The sequence below is a fragment of the Eschrichtius robustus genome, chromosome 19, assembly GCF_028021215.1.
Source record: "Eschrichtius robustus isolate mEscRob2 chromosome 19, mEscRob2.pri, whole genome shotgun sequence".
Taxonomy (NCBI): Eukaryota; Metazoa; Chordata; class Mammalia; order Artiodactyla; family Eschrichtiidae; genus Eschrichtius; species Eschrichtius robustus.
The window spans coordinates 61,895,320-61,912,038 of NC_090842.1; positions in this window are offsets into that span (position 1 = coordinate 61,895,320).

Here is a 16,719-nt window from a genome sequence, read left to right on the forward strand (position 1 = left end):
CAGATAGGCATATAGGCTATTAGGACTGACACTCCTTTGTCTTTCTTCCCTTTAGCCTGTGAACTCATTGAGTGGAGATACGCCATTTAATCTCTGCTTCCTGTGCCCCTAACAGGATCTGAAACCTACCACCTCATCGCTTCTAAAACGCTCTAAAATGCGTGGCTTTTCATGTTCGAACGTCTCCGAAATCAGAATGCCCCTTACATTTGCAGGCATCTTATTATCTGCAGACCAGGTTGCTATGGGGACATGGTGGTTATTGCCTGCACTGAATATGATCACATTCAAAAAGTCAGCATCAAAACTTGTAGTGTGCACGTCAGTGGCTCAAAAGAAACTCCCGGAGGGAAGAACAGGCTCTCTTAACCCCTGGGTTATGAGAGGGGAGAGAGGTAGTGAATAAGCAACAGTTCTGAAGACTCAAGAGTAGACCATCACTACCTAATTGTAAAGACTGGCTTACCTGCCCAGGACCAATGGGTTTTAATTCTTTTATGCATTGTTTTGAGAAATGCTGCCATCACTAAGGTTCTGCACAGCAAAAGGATAATATTATATGGAAAAATGTGACAGGGATAATTCAGGAGGCCAGACACTAAAAGTGGAGAAATTTTAGGACCCTCTTAACCAGCTTCTTTCATGTATATTTTCTTTTTTATGTATGTATAAGAGTGACATCTCATAAAAAACCTAGGTACAAGTCAAAAGTGTTACTTTTCAACAAGTGTAAAAAACTCTAACTGATAAGAAAGCAGTGGTCATAGTTACACCAAGAGCATTTTTTCCTTTTTTTAAAAAAAGTTTAATCAATACTGTGTTTGATTTATTTTTCCACGCAAAGATGGCCTGAAGAATATTTGAAAATAGTTCACACAAGATCATAGTTTTTTGCCATCCCATAAAAATTGTTTTCACAACTGTGTGTAAGACATGTAAGAAATGAATCCGTAATGAAATCCCCTCTTATATTTCACTTTATAATTGTTGAAGGCAACACGATTTTGGTATAAGAATTAAATAGGTTTTCCGAAAATTAGTTCCATTTTCAAAACCTCTGCATAAGGCATTTAACATATATTAGCATAAAAGAAGACACCTGGTAATCAAGTAACATGACTTCTGTCAACAACATTTTCTCATTCATATTCCTGTCCTTGTATTTTTATTTGTCGAATCTTATTTACAAAAAAAGAAAAAACTATCCGTGGATCGTGTCTATTCAATGGAAATACCTGCAAAATACAAAGAGTATCTTTTTCTTTCTGAGGGTACATGAGATAAAGATGGCCCTTACCCTTCAGGGCATCTCTGATTTGATTACATACAGCGGGAGAGGTTTCTAAGTATCCAACCCCAGACGCTGTCACATCGCTCCTCACCTCCATGTTGGAGACCGGCCACACTGTGGAGGCAGCAGACCCAAACCAACAGAAGCCCCACAGGCAGCGCCATGCTCCTCCGTCCAGGGAACAGTGGTCCACCGGCTCACCCTCAGGATTTTATAGCCACAGCCCCTTTCTCCTCCTCCTTTGTTCCTCCTTCTCCTGTTTTTCCATCAGCCCCAGTCTCCTCCTTCTTCCGTCCCCATCCTGCTTCTAATACCCCTTCTCCTTCTCACCTCCCTTCTCCCCCTCCCCCTCCTCCTCTTCATCCTTCCTCTCTCTCTCTCTTTCTCTCTCTCTCTCTCTCTGCCCCAAAGCCAAACCACCTCCCTTGCATAGGGAAGACATACACAAAAAGAAGTACTTAATGAAAAACTGGCATTCAATAAGACAAGGATTAGAAGAGTCAGGGGGAAGAATTTCCAGTTGTTTCCATGACAACAAGGATCCCAGGAGCAGTCAGAGATTCTTCCAAGTCTTGGACCTTACCAGTCTTTGAAAGCCAGGGCTGAAGACTCCCCCGGAGGATGCCAGAGAGGCTGTCTGGGGAAGCAGGTTTGCTTTGCTCATACAAGCATTTCCGTGTAAGCTCTGTGAACCTTCAGTGTGGGCCACTGTTCTCTGGTGGCCCTTGGCGATCTAGCTAATGAGCTGCCGGTGGCTGTGCAGTTCTGGGAATAAGCAATGCACCATTTATGGTCACTTATATTTCACAACTCTGAAAAGTAAGATTAATTGGGAATTCTGAAACACACCCTACTGTATTCTTTTTTTTTTTTTAATTGAAGTATAGCTGATTTACAATACTGTGTTAGTTTCAGGTGTACAGCAAAGTGATTTGATTATACAAATATATATCTGTACATATACATATTATTTTTTCTGTTATAGTGTATTACAAGATATTGAATATAATTCCCTATGCTATACAGTAAATCCTTGTTGTTTATCTACTTTATTTTTTTAATTAATTTATTTATTTATTAATTTATTTATTTACTTTTGGCTGTGTTGCGTCTTCGTTGCTGCGTGCGGGCTTTCTCTAGTTGCGGAGAGCGGGGGCTACCCTTCGCTATGGTGCATGGGCTTCTCATTGTGGTGGCTTCTCTTGTTGCGGAGCATGGTCTCTAGGCGCACGGGCTTCAGTAGTTGTGGCACACAGGCTCAGTAGTTCTGGTGCATGGGCTTAGTTGCTCCGCGGCATATGGGATCTTCCTGGACCAGGGCTCGAACCTGTGTCCCCTGCATTGGCAGGCGGATTCTTAACCACTGCGCCACCAGGGAAGTCCCCATCATTCAGTTTTGTTTCCAGTTATTGCTATTATGAACACCCCTGTCCAGATATTTTGGAACATTGTGGTTTCCTGTAATTGACATGTCTTTAACAAACTTAATGAAATGTGACCCTTGTTTGAGGGAGGAGAGCCAGAGTCACAAGGGAATTGTTGGGGGTGGTAGGGTTGGGGGAGCTGACAATCTTTAAAGGCTTGAGGTGTGTTGGTTTGATAGCTGATAAGGTCATGGTAAAAGGATGCTAGAGGAAGCAAGGTGAAGATTAATGACAAACGGTCCCACATGTGATTGAGATATTAGCTTTGAAGTCAGACTTTGAACTGCATAGAGAAAGTCATGACAGTTAGGGCAGGCACTTCTTTGCATCCTTAATTCTTCAACCAACCTAAGGTGGTACCCCATTCTCAGACTCATTTCCCTTCATGTCAAAGCTGGGCTATACTTCCAGGCTGCAGGCAGAGTGGTTAGTAACAACCACAGGTATGGTATTTTATAGTTAAGAGAGTTTTAAAGTCCACAGTTGCATTTAATTCTCTCAAGAAACTTGGCTCTGAAATAAGTAATAAATCTGGTATCTGCCTATAACTCACAATTGATAAGAACGTGGCCATGACTCACCAGCATTATATATGATTTGGGCTCTGGGTAATTTGGAAGTGTTAGATTTGTGTCTTTGTAGCTGTATTTTTATTAGAAAAGAGTCCATTGGCCTTTTACAGAGTATTAATCCCTTTGTCACCTACCTTCAATGCCTTACGGTTTTTGGGTTTCATTTAAAAACATTTTCTTGGTGCATGACAGTGTAACTGGTACCTGCTCATTTATTTGTCTGTATTTAGTTTTGCTGTATTATTTAATTATTTTTCCAGCATTTTTTTCCTCCTTACAGTTATGATATTCTTTTTTTTTAAATTTTATTTACTTATTTATGGCTGCATTGGGTCTGCGTTGCTGCGCGTGGGCTTTTCTCTAGTTGCGGCGAGCGGGGCTACTCTTCGTTGCGGTGCGTGGGCTTCTCATTGCGGTGGCTTCTCTTGCTGTGGAGCACAGGCTCTAGGCACGCGGGCTTCAGTAGTTGTGGCTCGAGGGCTCAGTAGTTGTGGTGCACGGGCTCAGCTGCTCTGCGGCATGTGGGATCTTCCCGGACCAGGGCTCAAACCCGTGTCCCCTGCATTGGCAGGCGGATTCTTAACCACTGCGCCACCAGGGAAGTCCCTATGATATTCTTTAGTGTTAAGCCAAGGCACTGATCATGTATCTGTCCCGATAATGAATTAATAAACTATTTTCCAAAAAAAAAAGGAAACTTGGCTCTGTAGAAATGTGTGCCCAGTTTGGTATAATGATTAAGAGCATAGGCTTTTTAGGCTACTGGTTTGAGTTATGTGTCTACCTTTATATAGGCTGTTACCTTACCTTTCCACACCTAATCTTCTGTAACACAAGCTAATATTAGTTCCTGCCTCATACGGTTTTGTGATAATTAAATGCTAATTAAACAAAGCATCCAAAGTTATGCTTTGCACACAGCGAGTGCTCAGTAAATGCTGACCACTGTTATTTATTGAGCACCCACCATGTACCAAGGATTCTGCTTAGATGGTCTCATTTAATTCATAAAGCAATCCTATGGGGTAGATTTCAGTACTCGCATATATAGATGAGGACCTTGAAAATCAAGGACATTCCATAAAATGCTCAAGGTCCCCTAGATGAGCTGGAATTCATATCTGGACCGTCCTTTGCCAAAGCCACAACGATGAATATAGTCAACAGTTGTGAAAATGGAAATTCTGAGGGGTGAAATGTCTTGCTTGGAGCCACACAGCCAGCTTGAGAGGAGGGCTCGGATTTGAAACAATCTTTTCTGGACATAGTCCAGAATGGCTGACTCAGGCAGAGACAACGATGATGAAAATGATAACGACGAATATTTATTAAGCACATTTTACGGGCCAGCTGGTGTTCTAAGCCATGTGTGTCTATATTCGTTTCCTGGGGCTGCTGTAAAAAATTAACTGTCTGATAACACACACAAATTTATTTTCTTACGCTCTATAGGTCCGAAGACTCACTGGGCTATAATCAAGGTGTTGGCAGAGCTGTGTGCTTTCTGGGGGTCCTATAGGGCAGAATCCTTTTCCCAGCTTCTCAAGACCACCTGTGTTCCTTGGCTCGTGGCCCCTTCCTTGTGTCACTTGAACCTCTGCTTCCATTGCTACAGGTGATTTCCTGGCCCTCCTGCCTCCTTTTTATTTTTTTAAAATATTTATTTATTTATTTGGCTGCGCCGGGTCTTAGTTGTGGCCTGCAGGATCATTAGTTGCGGCATGCATGCGGGCTCTAGTTCCCTGACCAGGGATCAAACCTGGGCCCCCTGCATTGGGAGCAGGGAGTCTTAGCCACTGGACCACCAGGGAAGTCCCCTGCCCCCCTCTTATAAAGACTCTTGTGGTTACTTTGAGCCCAGCCAGATCATCCAAGGTAACTTCCCCATCTCAAGATCCTTAACTCAATCAAAATCCCTCTTACCGTGTCATATAACATATTCACAGGTTCCGGGGATTAGGGCGTGGACATTTCTTTGGTGGTGATGGGTATCTGGGTATTAGCATCTACTAACTACCTCACCCTAACTTTCTGAAGCAGCTGCAATTACCCTCATTGTCTTCATTTTACAGATGAAGAACTGGTACCCAGAGCACTGAGTAAATCTCTTAACGCCGTAAAGGTTGTAAGAGGCAAAGCTTTCTAACCGAGTTCAGGCACTTTTAAGCGTTCCAAAATTCTGCCTTTTGGGATCTTAGTATACAGGCAAAAAATTATTAATTAAATTTGAATCTTAGGAAGAGGGATAGAAATGAAAGCTTGAGGTTAATAAATTAATGGAGGTATAGATATTAGGGGGGTTTTTTTTGGTGAGACAGGGATATAAGCATAAAATTATAGGTAGTAAAGAGTTTAGAAGAAGTGGTAAAATTTGTCTCTCCTCCATATCCATAAATGGTAATTATTATCTAGCTTGTACACCCTCCGCCATTTGCAAAGTACTTTCCAGCATCTATTGCACTTATAACAAGGTCTTGTGGTGGGTTTTATTCTCCTTCACTTGATGATTGGGAAAACTGCACCCACATCTGACTTTGGTTTGACTCCATCACTGTTTTCTACCAGCCAACAATATGGTGACTGTGGCAGGATGCCAGCCCCAGCTACCCCATGACCTGGGACAAAGTGTCCTCCAAAGCGTTTGAATGTGCAGGTTCTTGATGAGTAACTTGGTCCTAACCTGAATGTTCCAGACATTCAGCTATTAAGGATATTAAGGCTCACTTTACAGTTCAATCCTTGCGTTGAACCACCCCCAACATATTTTCTATTCATATCCACGACTTGATCCAAGTAGGCTCATTAATATTCCATCCAGTTGAATGGCCGCCCATATCAACTCCTCAAGTCTGTACAAAATCCTTTAAGGCACAAGGAAGCAAGCCATGCAATTGTCTGTTCTGGTTGGGAGAGGCGGGGCAGGAAGCACCCCACGGGGAGAGATGGGGGTATAAGCAAGCTGAGGTATAAGCAAGCTCAGCTGGCTTGTGCAAGAAATGGTAAAAAGACTAGTGGAGCCAGAACAGATCAAAGGAGGGGAAGAGTGATAAGGAAAGAGTTTGAGAAGGACTTGGCATGGACTGTGGATTTTATGATAAACGTGGTGGAGAATTCTGAATTAACGAATGCCACTTCTCCCCACTTTAACCCCTCCAGTGGTTTCCAGTCTGGCTCCATCCACCTCACCAAGCACCACTCAGGCACTCCGGCTCGACTTGTTCCTTGACCACATGTAACTCTTTTCTATCTCAAGCCTTTTTCACACCCTGCTGTCTCTGCCTAGATGACCCCCAGACACACACCCTGGCTCCCTTCATGTCTACTCATCCTTCTCTTCTTCCGGGTCTTCATTCAAATGTCATTTTCTCAGAAGAGCCTCCTCTGACCTCCCGATCAAAAGTCACTTTGCCCCAGTTAGCCTTTATCACAGTCTCTGTTCTCCTTCATAGCAATGATCACAAGTAAGAGTTACAGTTGAACCTTGAACAACGTGGGGATTGGGGGCACCGACTGTGCAGGCAGTTGAAAATCCAGTATAATTTACAGTCAGCCCTCCATATCCTCAGTTTCTCCATGTCCAGGCTTCCTCCATATCTGAGGTTCCTGGTTCTGCATCCTCAGATTCAACCAACATCAAATGGTATAGTAATGCAGTATTTACCATTGAAAAAAAATCCATGTAGAAGTGGACCTGTGCCGTTCAAACCCATGTTGTTCAAGGGTCAACTGTATGTGCTTGTCTCTGGTTTATTCATTTCTTGTCCGTCTCCTTCATTGAATGTCAGTCCCATGAAAGGAGGAACCATGCCTGTTTCACATACTGCTGTATACTCATCACCTAACCCTGCACCCCACCCATTGTAAATGCTCAATAAATATCTGTTCTTGAGTGAATGCATAAAAGCATGCATCAAGAGAGATCCAACTGTTACTGAAGCAAACGTGGTTCCAGTCATACAACGTGCGGCAAAGCCAGTCTACTGACACCAGGTTGTGGTGAGGGAAAGTACAGTGTTTATTGCAGGGCACGAAGCAAAGAGACTGAGAAGCTAATGCTCAAAAGATCTGAACTCCACAATGAAGGGTTTTTAAAGACAGTGTGAGGGAGAGGGTCACAGAGTGTGTGATCAGCTTGTGCACAATTCTTTGATTGGTTGATGGTGAGGTCACAGGGGGTGATGTTTCCAACCAGTCTAGGGTCTCTGTGTTTGTGGTCAGCAGTTCCCATCTGGTGGGAGTCTGGTTTCTGTAAAAACAGTTTAGGAATCTCCATCAGACATCGTTATCTGTGTCCTGCAGGGAGGAACTAAGGTCTTGGGACTCTGCTGTGTGGCTGATCTGTTGTTTAAATTGTTACCAGTTCTCCTGCCCGACTGCCGTTCTTTGTCTCTGAATGTTCTCATTCCTCTAATCATTAACCATTGAGCCAGACTTTCTGAAACTCAAGGGACGTTCAGGAGACTGAAGTATTTCTTTAAGTGAGAGCTTTTGGAATATGAAGGAGTCTGCTACAGAGAAAAGCCCATCTGCGGATTGCTCAGTTTCCATCTCCCCGTTTCTTTGTTACTCCTCATTCCTGAGGGGAACAGGGGCGGGACAAGAAGGGGAATAAAGTTTTGGATAGAGAGGTTAATCATGAATTCATCAGGGGAACTCGGATTCACTATCAGCAGCCTTGTAGACTGGACAGGGGAGAGACTGGAGGCCAATATGTCAGCGAGGGGAACAGGACAACAGTTTAGGGGAGAGATGGTGAAAGCCTGACGTTGGTCAGTCACAGCAGAGACAAAAAGGGATGGATTCAGGAGCTATTCAGAAAGTAGAATCAACTGGATTTGATGACTAATAGGACATAGGGAGGAGATGGGAAGAGCAAAGCTTTACTCTTGGGTTGATAATTTGAGAGATTAGGAAAAACACGGACAGGTCTGCAGTTGAATCTCATATCTGTCACTTACCATCTGTGGTCTTTCGGTAAGTTCCTTAACCTCCCAAATTCCAGTTTCCTTCCTCTGCAAAATGGAGATGATCATGCCTGCTCCTCCGGTTGTTAGAGGGAGTAAATTGGAGTGTGGATACAAAACTTAGAACATACAGTGAGTAGGCACTCAATAACTGGTAGCCAGTCGTAGAAATGGTGATAGTAGCTGAACCTCAAAGCAAACCCAGAACACCAGTTCCAAGACCTGCGTTTTTGTTTCTGCTAAGAATGGCATATTTATGTGTCATTGAGGAAATGGCATAGAGGCAACTAGAGCTAATAGAAAGTATGATTGATGAGGATACTAAATGCTGATTATTAAGGTACTTTAATATCCAGCCAAGTAGATGGGTGTGATGCATGAGGAGGGTTTAAGGCTATAGTTACGGTTCCCATAATGAGTAGAGCCTTCAGAGTCATTTATGTTGGTTAAAATCTTGCCATTTCCTCCCTGTGTAACAAAGTCAGGCAGATTACTTGGCTTCTTGAACCTCAGTTTCCTCATCTGTAAACTGGGGATTAAAAATATCTGTCACTCGACTCACAGACGTAGAGAACAGACTTGTGGTTGCCAAGAAGGAGGATGGAGGAGGGATGGATTGGGAGTCTGGGATTAGCAGATGCAAACTATTATATATAGGATGGATAAACAACAAGGTCCTACTGTATGGCACGGGGAACTATATTCAATACGCTGGGATAAAGCATAATGGAAAAGAATATAAAAAAGAATGTATATATGTGTATAACTGAGTCACTTTGCTGTACAGCAGAAATTAACACAACATTGTAAATCAACAATCCTTCAATAAAATAAATTTTAAAAATACAAAATAAGAGAACGCCTCCCCACCCCCAAAAATATCTGTCACTCGATTTATGAGAACCAAGTGACATAAAGTGTGTTGAGCATCTAGCCTGGAACATAGTAAGTGCTCAGCACATGCTATGTCTCTCCTTTCCATCACACCCTCCCCTCCGTAATGACAGTATATATATTTTGTCTTTTCTGTAAGAAAAAGCTTTGTTACCCTCTGGGGATAGAAAGAAAATGGCATGCATGACATCAAACCTGGGAGTTAGTGGAAGAAGAAGGAAACCCATGGGAGTAAAATTTTTGTCTTCCTTCATTCCAGAAAGAAGCAGCCAGCCAAGATGAATGGATGGTCCAGTTACCTGTTGGGATGCATGACCTTCTTCCTCTACTCCTGTGAAAGAAGTGGAGGTGAGTATTCTGGGAAATGATGGGGAGGGTTTGGAAACTGGAAAGAATGAATGGACCAAAGTAAAGATTACTGGATCCAAGTAGGGAGGAGATACCTTAGTAGAAATCTCAGACAGATGTGGGGTTTGGACCATGGATCTACTTTTTCTCTGTGTGACCTTGGTCATGCAATGTAACCTGTCTGAAGTCAGTTCTCAACCTTGAAAGAGGAATAATGGCATTTACCTAACGGGGCTATTTTCAAGATTAAATAAAATAACAGACATAAGCATCTTTCATAGACTCAGCACATGGTAGGGGGAATGCAAATATTTTAATTTAAAAGGGGGGACTCTATAATTCCAATGGACTGAAACCTCAGACCCCCCTACTTGGACACTCCCTTTATACTCATTTTTTCAAAATTGTGGTAGAACATAAAAAATACCATCTTAACCATTTTTAAGTGTACAGTGCAGTAGTGTTAAGTACATTCATATTGTTGTGCAACCAATATCCAGCACTCTTCATTTTGCAAAATTAAAGCTCTGTACCCATTATACAACTCCCACTCCACTCTCCCTCTTGTCCTTGGCAACCACCATTATATTTTCTGACTCTATAAATTTGACTACTCTAGGTACCTCATACAAGTGGAATCAGACAGTGTTTGTCATTTTGTGATTGGCTTGTTTCACTCAGCATAATGTCAACAAGATTAATCCATGTTGTAGAATGTGTCAGAATTTCCTTTCCTTTTAAAGATGGTTGATATTCCTTTGTATATGGATATATACACCACATTTTGTTTATCCATTCACTCACTGAAGGACACTTGGATTGTTTCCACCATTTGACTATTGTGAACAATGCTGTTATGAACATAGGTGTTACAAGTATCTCTTTGAGAACCTGCTTTCAACTCTTTTGAGTATACACTCAGAAGTGGAATTGCCGGGTCATATGGTAATTCTATTTTTAATTTTTTTGAGGAACTACCATACTATTTTCCATAGCAGCTGTACCATTTTACATTCCCACCAGCAGTGCATTAGGGTCCCAAATTTTCCACATCCTTGCCAACTTGTTATTTTCTGCTTTTTTAAAAAATAAGATCCATTCTGGTGGGTGTGAGGCTACACACGATGTATCTAGGAATCTAAATTAACCACTCAAAGATTGTATGGTAAGCGTGGAGGCAGAACAAAGAGAGACCTCAATTATGTATAGTTCACTCAAGCTATGGTGAAACATCCTCCATATTAGAGTCTTTTTCTGCCTGACGCACTTTTCTCCCTTGGATAAGGTTCAAGAAACATTCCCATATTCATGCACTGTGATCCCATGAAGTCTCTTCAATGATCGCATTCGATATTCCAGAGATTCCTAGTTTGGAGCCACTTGGCAAGCACTAGAGTCCATGAAACCCTGGATTTGTATAAAAAAGATGTGTAATTATCAGCATAGTGAGGATATGTATTGTAACAGACACACTCCAAATTATCAGCTGCTTAACACAATAATGATTGATTTCTTGTTCCTACAAAGTCCGATGAGGGTACAACCGGTCAGCGGGCATCCAAGCTCCTTCCATCTCAGGGCTCCACCAAACCCTAGGGCAGCAGAGTACTCTGTGGATTTTTTGCTTTTAGCTGATAGACAAGGATCCAGAGAGCCTGGAGGGTCTTGGAGGAGAGTTTTTTGGCCAGGACTCACATGATCCTTAACTGCAAGGGCATCTGGGAAATGTAGTTTAGCAGTGGGTTTGGGAGGAAAACAAAGCTGGTTTTCGTAAACACACAGCAGTCTCTACCCCAAGAGCATACGAGCATTTTCCTAGAAAGAAGGGTCGGGTTCGCAAAAGAACTGACAAGTCCCTAGGAGGTTAAGAACGCACAGTTTATTCAGACAATGTACTTGAGTGTCAGCTTTTCTAGGTATTGTCTCATTTTGGTCCTGCCTTCCTGAGACCCTACCCCCGTTCCTGTGCTGAAACTTGGTTCCCCAAGTCCCCCCTGCACATATTTACAGACTCATTTATTCAATACACGTTTACTGAGTGATTCCTAAATGCCAGGCTCTGTGCTATGGGCCAGAAACATAGCAATAAATAAAACTCATGCCCTACACTCAGAGAGCTCACAGTGAATGGAAGTGATAGATACATAAACAGATAATATTATTTTAAAAATTGGTAAGTACATTTATAAAGATCGGATCAGAGTATTCTAAGAGTGAGGAAGAGTATTCATCCAGGCTGAACCGAGTCTTAATGAATGAGTAGCAGGGGGGAAAGTCATTGTGGGGGGGATGAAGGGCATGAACAAAAGCCCAAAGACAAAGAACATGGAGTAAGGTCAAGGAAATGTTAATCTGGGAGTGAGAACAGAGAGGTCAGCAGGGCTCCGATTATGGAGGATTTTAACCCAGCTAAGAAGATTAGACCATCTGCTGGATTCCTTTACAGATGGCTAATAGTATCTATTATGTGTTGATTTTTACTAACAACTCCCAAGGATAAACTTAATTCTATGTACAGGGGGTACCTGCCTGCCCTCTCTGCTACCACCAGCATCCCGTATACTCAGTGGTGTTCCTGGTTGAGGAAAATCATTGATGATGATGATAGCTAACTTTTGCTGAGTAGCAGTCATGCTCCAGCTACCCTTCTAAGCACTTTCTAGATATTAACCGGTTTAAACTTTACCAAACTAAGACCAAACAGTTCTGAGACCCAGAGGAGATCCAGAGGTGGAAAATTCAATGTTACTTAAGGATCCTTTATTGCATCAACCCATTGGTGAGTCTCAAAAATGAAGGTCTGCCTTTTCTACTCTCTTCCAACCCATCTCTCATCCCTATCATGGCCTCTAATCAGGGTAAGAATCTGATCCAGAACAACAGTGGGGCTACTAGGTTATAGATCTTGAAGAGAGAGACCGTGTCTTGCCCATCTGTATTAGTAATGGACTAACTGCTGTAATAAACAATTGCCAAATGTCAGTGGGTTAACTCAGCAGAGGTTCACGTTGAACTTGTCTAAACTTCAATGTGGGTGTTTGGTGGGCCGCCTCTTTTGTTGTGATTCAGAGACACGGGATCCTTCTGTTTTGTGGCTCCACCCTCCCCTAGGGCCTCAGCATTCTCGGCAGGGTCCTCTTTATCAGAGTTTCTCAACGTTGGCACTGTTGACATTTGGGATGACTCTGTGCTCTGAACTCCTGTTTTGTGCATGGTAAGATGTTTAGCAATATCCCTGCCCTCTACCCAGTAGATATCAGTAGCACAGCTATCAGTTCCTCCCTCTACCTCTTGTAACAACCAAAAATGTCTCCAAACATTGTCTAATTGTCTAATATCCTCTGGGGGGGTCATAATTGCCCCCTTCTCCATTGGGAACCACTATTCTATACCCAGTTGGCAGACAGAGGAACAAAGGAGTATGGAGGGTTGCTTGGGACTTGTGTTTTTTTTTTGAGCCAGGAAATGATTAACATCATTTTCACCCACATTCTATGAATCCTAATTTAGTCCATGGCCCCACCTGACTAAAAGAGAGGCTGAAAAATGGATTCTAGCTACTAGCTCAGAAAGAAAAGGAAGCTGGGTTTGGGTAGTACATGGAAGCTTTGCCTCACCATCTTTGTAACATGAGCTAACACACATGCACACACATGCAGGAAGACAGGCATGTGCGTGCACATGTATGTGTGCACACACAAATAACCTATCAGAGTATCTTACACACAGTAATCCATCATTATGTCTTTGAGGGAGGGAGGGAGGAAGGGGGAAACGTGGTGAGGTGCAGGCAAGGAGGGAAGCTGTAATCCTGGGCTAGCAGGTGAAAAGTCCAAGTCCTCCTAGTTCTGCTCAAAAAAAAGTATTAACTTTAAATCATTCCTTATCTTACACGGGTCTTCATTTCCTTCTCCACGAAATGAAGAATTTGGGCTAGAACCGCATTTCTTAAGATGTGTTTCAGGGACCATTAGTCTCTAGCACTATTGAGTAGTGGGGAAAAAAAAAAAGAATATCTCAATATACTCTCTACCACTCCTGTTAATACAATCCTCAATTGCATATGGACCCTTCTGATGAATCCCTCATTAAAAAAGCTTGTTTAACTCTATTTCACATGGTGTTTCCCAAACTTATTTTATTCTGTCGGTTATTTCTTGAACATCTGCTATGAGCAAGTCACTATTCTAGGTTCTGAGGATACATGGTGTAGAAGATCAAGTCCCTGCCCTCATACAGAAGAATAGAAAGGTCAAGAGTTGTGTTTCCTAAACTTTATTCATCTAAGTGTCACCCCCTCCATACTTGCCACATCTGCACGCCACCAGAAATATTCTGTACTCAACATTTTTCTTCAAATGTGCTCACTTCAATACATTTATTTTATTTTATTTTTTCAGTTTATTTATTTTTTATTTTTATTTATTTTTGGCTGTGTTGGGTCTTCATTGCTGTGCACGGGCTTTCTCTAGTTGCGGCGAGCGGGGTCTACTCTGCAGTTGCCGTGCCTGGGCTTCTCATTGTGGTGGCTTCTCTTATTGCGGAGCGTGGGCTCTAGGTGCGCGGGCTTCAGTAGTTGTGGCACGTGGACTCAGTAGTTGTGGCTCATAGGCTCTAGAGCGCAGGCTCGGTAGTTGTGGTGCAAGGGCTTAGTTGCTCCGCAGCATGTGGGATCTTCCCAGACCAGGGCTCGAACCCGTGTCCCCTGCACTGGCAGGTGGATTCTTAACCACTGCGCCACCAGGGAAGTCCAATACATCTATTTTAAAAGAATAGTTAGCATCAGCTCTGTAATCTATAAAAGCACTACTACTTGCCATAAATAGGAAGTACAAATAAAAATAAACACTATGAGAACAAAATCCTACTGTTAAATTCTACTAGATGCTATTGTCCGAATAGGGCTTAGAGCCTGAGTCCTGCTCTCTCTCTCTCTCACTATCTCTCTCTCTCGTTAAATAGGGAGATTATTAAGTATTAGAGACATGGTAGAGAAATATTAGCATTAAACTGAAGCTTTCTCTTTTGTGTCATCAGAAGGATTGAAAGAGCATTGAAAAAAGAAATTGTTGTTCAGTCTGTGTTTCAAAATTATTTAATGTGTGTCTCTTCATTACCTGATGGGATCTTGTAATTCACCAAATGTATCTTGTGTGACATTAGTGGTGCCCATGCTGAGAAGCGCTGGTTTGAAGGAATAATAAATATATCTTGGTTGCCTTCATTGTTTATGAAACTCATCCACAATACTCTTGGTCCAAACATAAACTGGAGATGCCCTTATATGTCATTAGGAAGTTAGATGCAAAGACTACACGTGTAGATTTCAGACCACCATGTAAACCAGACCAAGTCTCATCCTTGGCTCATTCTTTGGGACTAATCCCCTGTTTTGTCCTTCTGTCCTTCAGATAAGAGAGATTCGTGTGTCTTTCCCTTCATCTACAAGGGTTCTACTTACTTCTCTTGCACCAGGTGTGTGACCAGAGCAGTTTATGATGGACAGTGGAAGCACTGCACGATAGAAGGTGAGTGGTGCCACGTTGTCCCATTGGCAGGTTTCTTAAGATGATGGATTACAAAAGGGAATGCGTAAATGTGTATAAGATGATCCTATTTTTTTGCAGACAAGTTACACTATGCAGGTGTACATAGACAATTCTCTGGAAGACCAAACGCTGAATGTTAATAATGGGTAATAATGTTAAGGATCATAGTGTTAAAAATGGTACTCTCCAAGACATGGAAGCAACCTAAGTGTCCATCAACAGATGAATGGATGAAGAAGATGTGGTATATATATGCAATGGAATATTACTCAGCCATTAAAAAGAATGAAATAATGTCATTTGCAGCAACATGGATGGACCTAGAGATTATCACACTAAGTGAAATAAGTCAGACAAGGAAAGACAAATATTGCATGATATCATTTATATGTGGAATCTCAAAAATGATACAAATGAACTTATGTACAAAACAGAAACAGAGTCACAGACAGAAAACAAATTTATGGTTACCAAAGGCAAAAGGAGGGAGAGGGATAAATTAGGAGTTTGGGATTAACAGATACACACTACTATATATATACTAGATAAACAACAAGGACCTACTGTATAGCACAGGGAACTATATTCAATATCTTGTAATAACCTATAATGGAAAAGAATCTGAAAAAGAATATATATATGAACATATATATACACATATATATTAATATATATATACACATGTATATGAACATATATATATATACATATATATATGAATAACTGAATCACTTTGTTTTACACCAGAAACTAACACAACTTTGTAAATCAACTACACGTCAATTTTTTAAAAACGGTGCTCTCTCTGTTGTGATATTATAAGACCACTTGACCAAAGGGAACCATTGTATTCTTTGTCTCTTTCTTAATTTTTTAAATCAATAAGGAAAAAAGAAACAGTATAAAAGAAAAGGGATTTGAGAGATTCTGTTTATGTTTTCTCAAAGCCAAGACACTTTTGATCATTACATGATTTCTATTTTTTGTGCACAGGACAAAAGACATTTAGTTTGTTTTAACCAATATCCTACTGTTGGGTATTTAAACTGTTCCTGCTAGTATCCAGCTTTTGCATATTTAGGATTTACTTTTCCCTGGTATCACTGTCTTTCATTCTCTTAGGTCAATGCCCCCCCCCCCTTTTATAATAAATATAACATCCTTTTTACTCTCCTGAAATGAAATTTATAAATAACATTACCTATGTACATTCATAATTTCAAAACAGTGAACATATTTCTTAACTGTAATATAAGACAAATTAAATGAAGGAAATTGATACTAAAGTAATAAGCATGCATGACCATAAATAACCTAAAGGACATTAAAAAGTGGCCACAGGATTCTACCTCCAAGCAGAATCTCTTTGATTACACGAGCTAAAATGACTACAAGGACTTCCCTGGTGGTCCAGTGGTTGAGACTCTGCACTTCCATTGCACGGGGCTGGGGTTCCGTCCCTGGTCAGGGAACTAAGATCCCACAAGCCGTGTGGCGTGGCCAAAAAACAAAACAAACAAAAAACAAAAACAAAACGAAAACACACAAAACAAAACCTGGAAGCAATTACAAGTATACCTCAGAGATATTGTGGGCTCAGGTCCACACCATTGTAGTAAAGTGAGTCACATGAATTTTTTGGTTTCCCAGGACATATAAAAGGTATGTTTACACTAT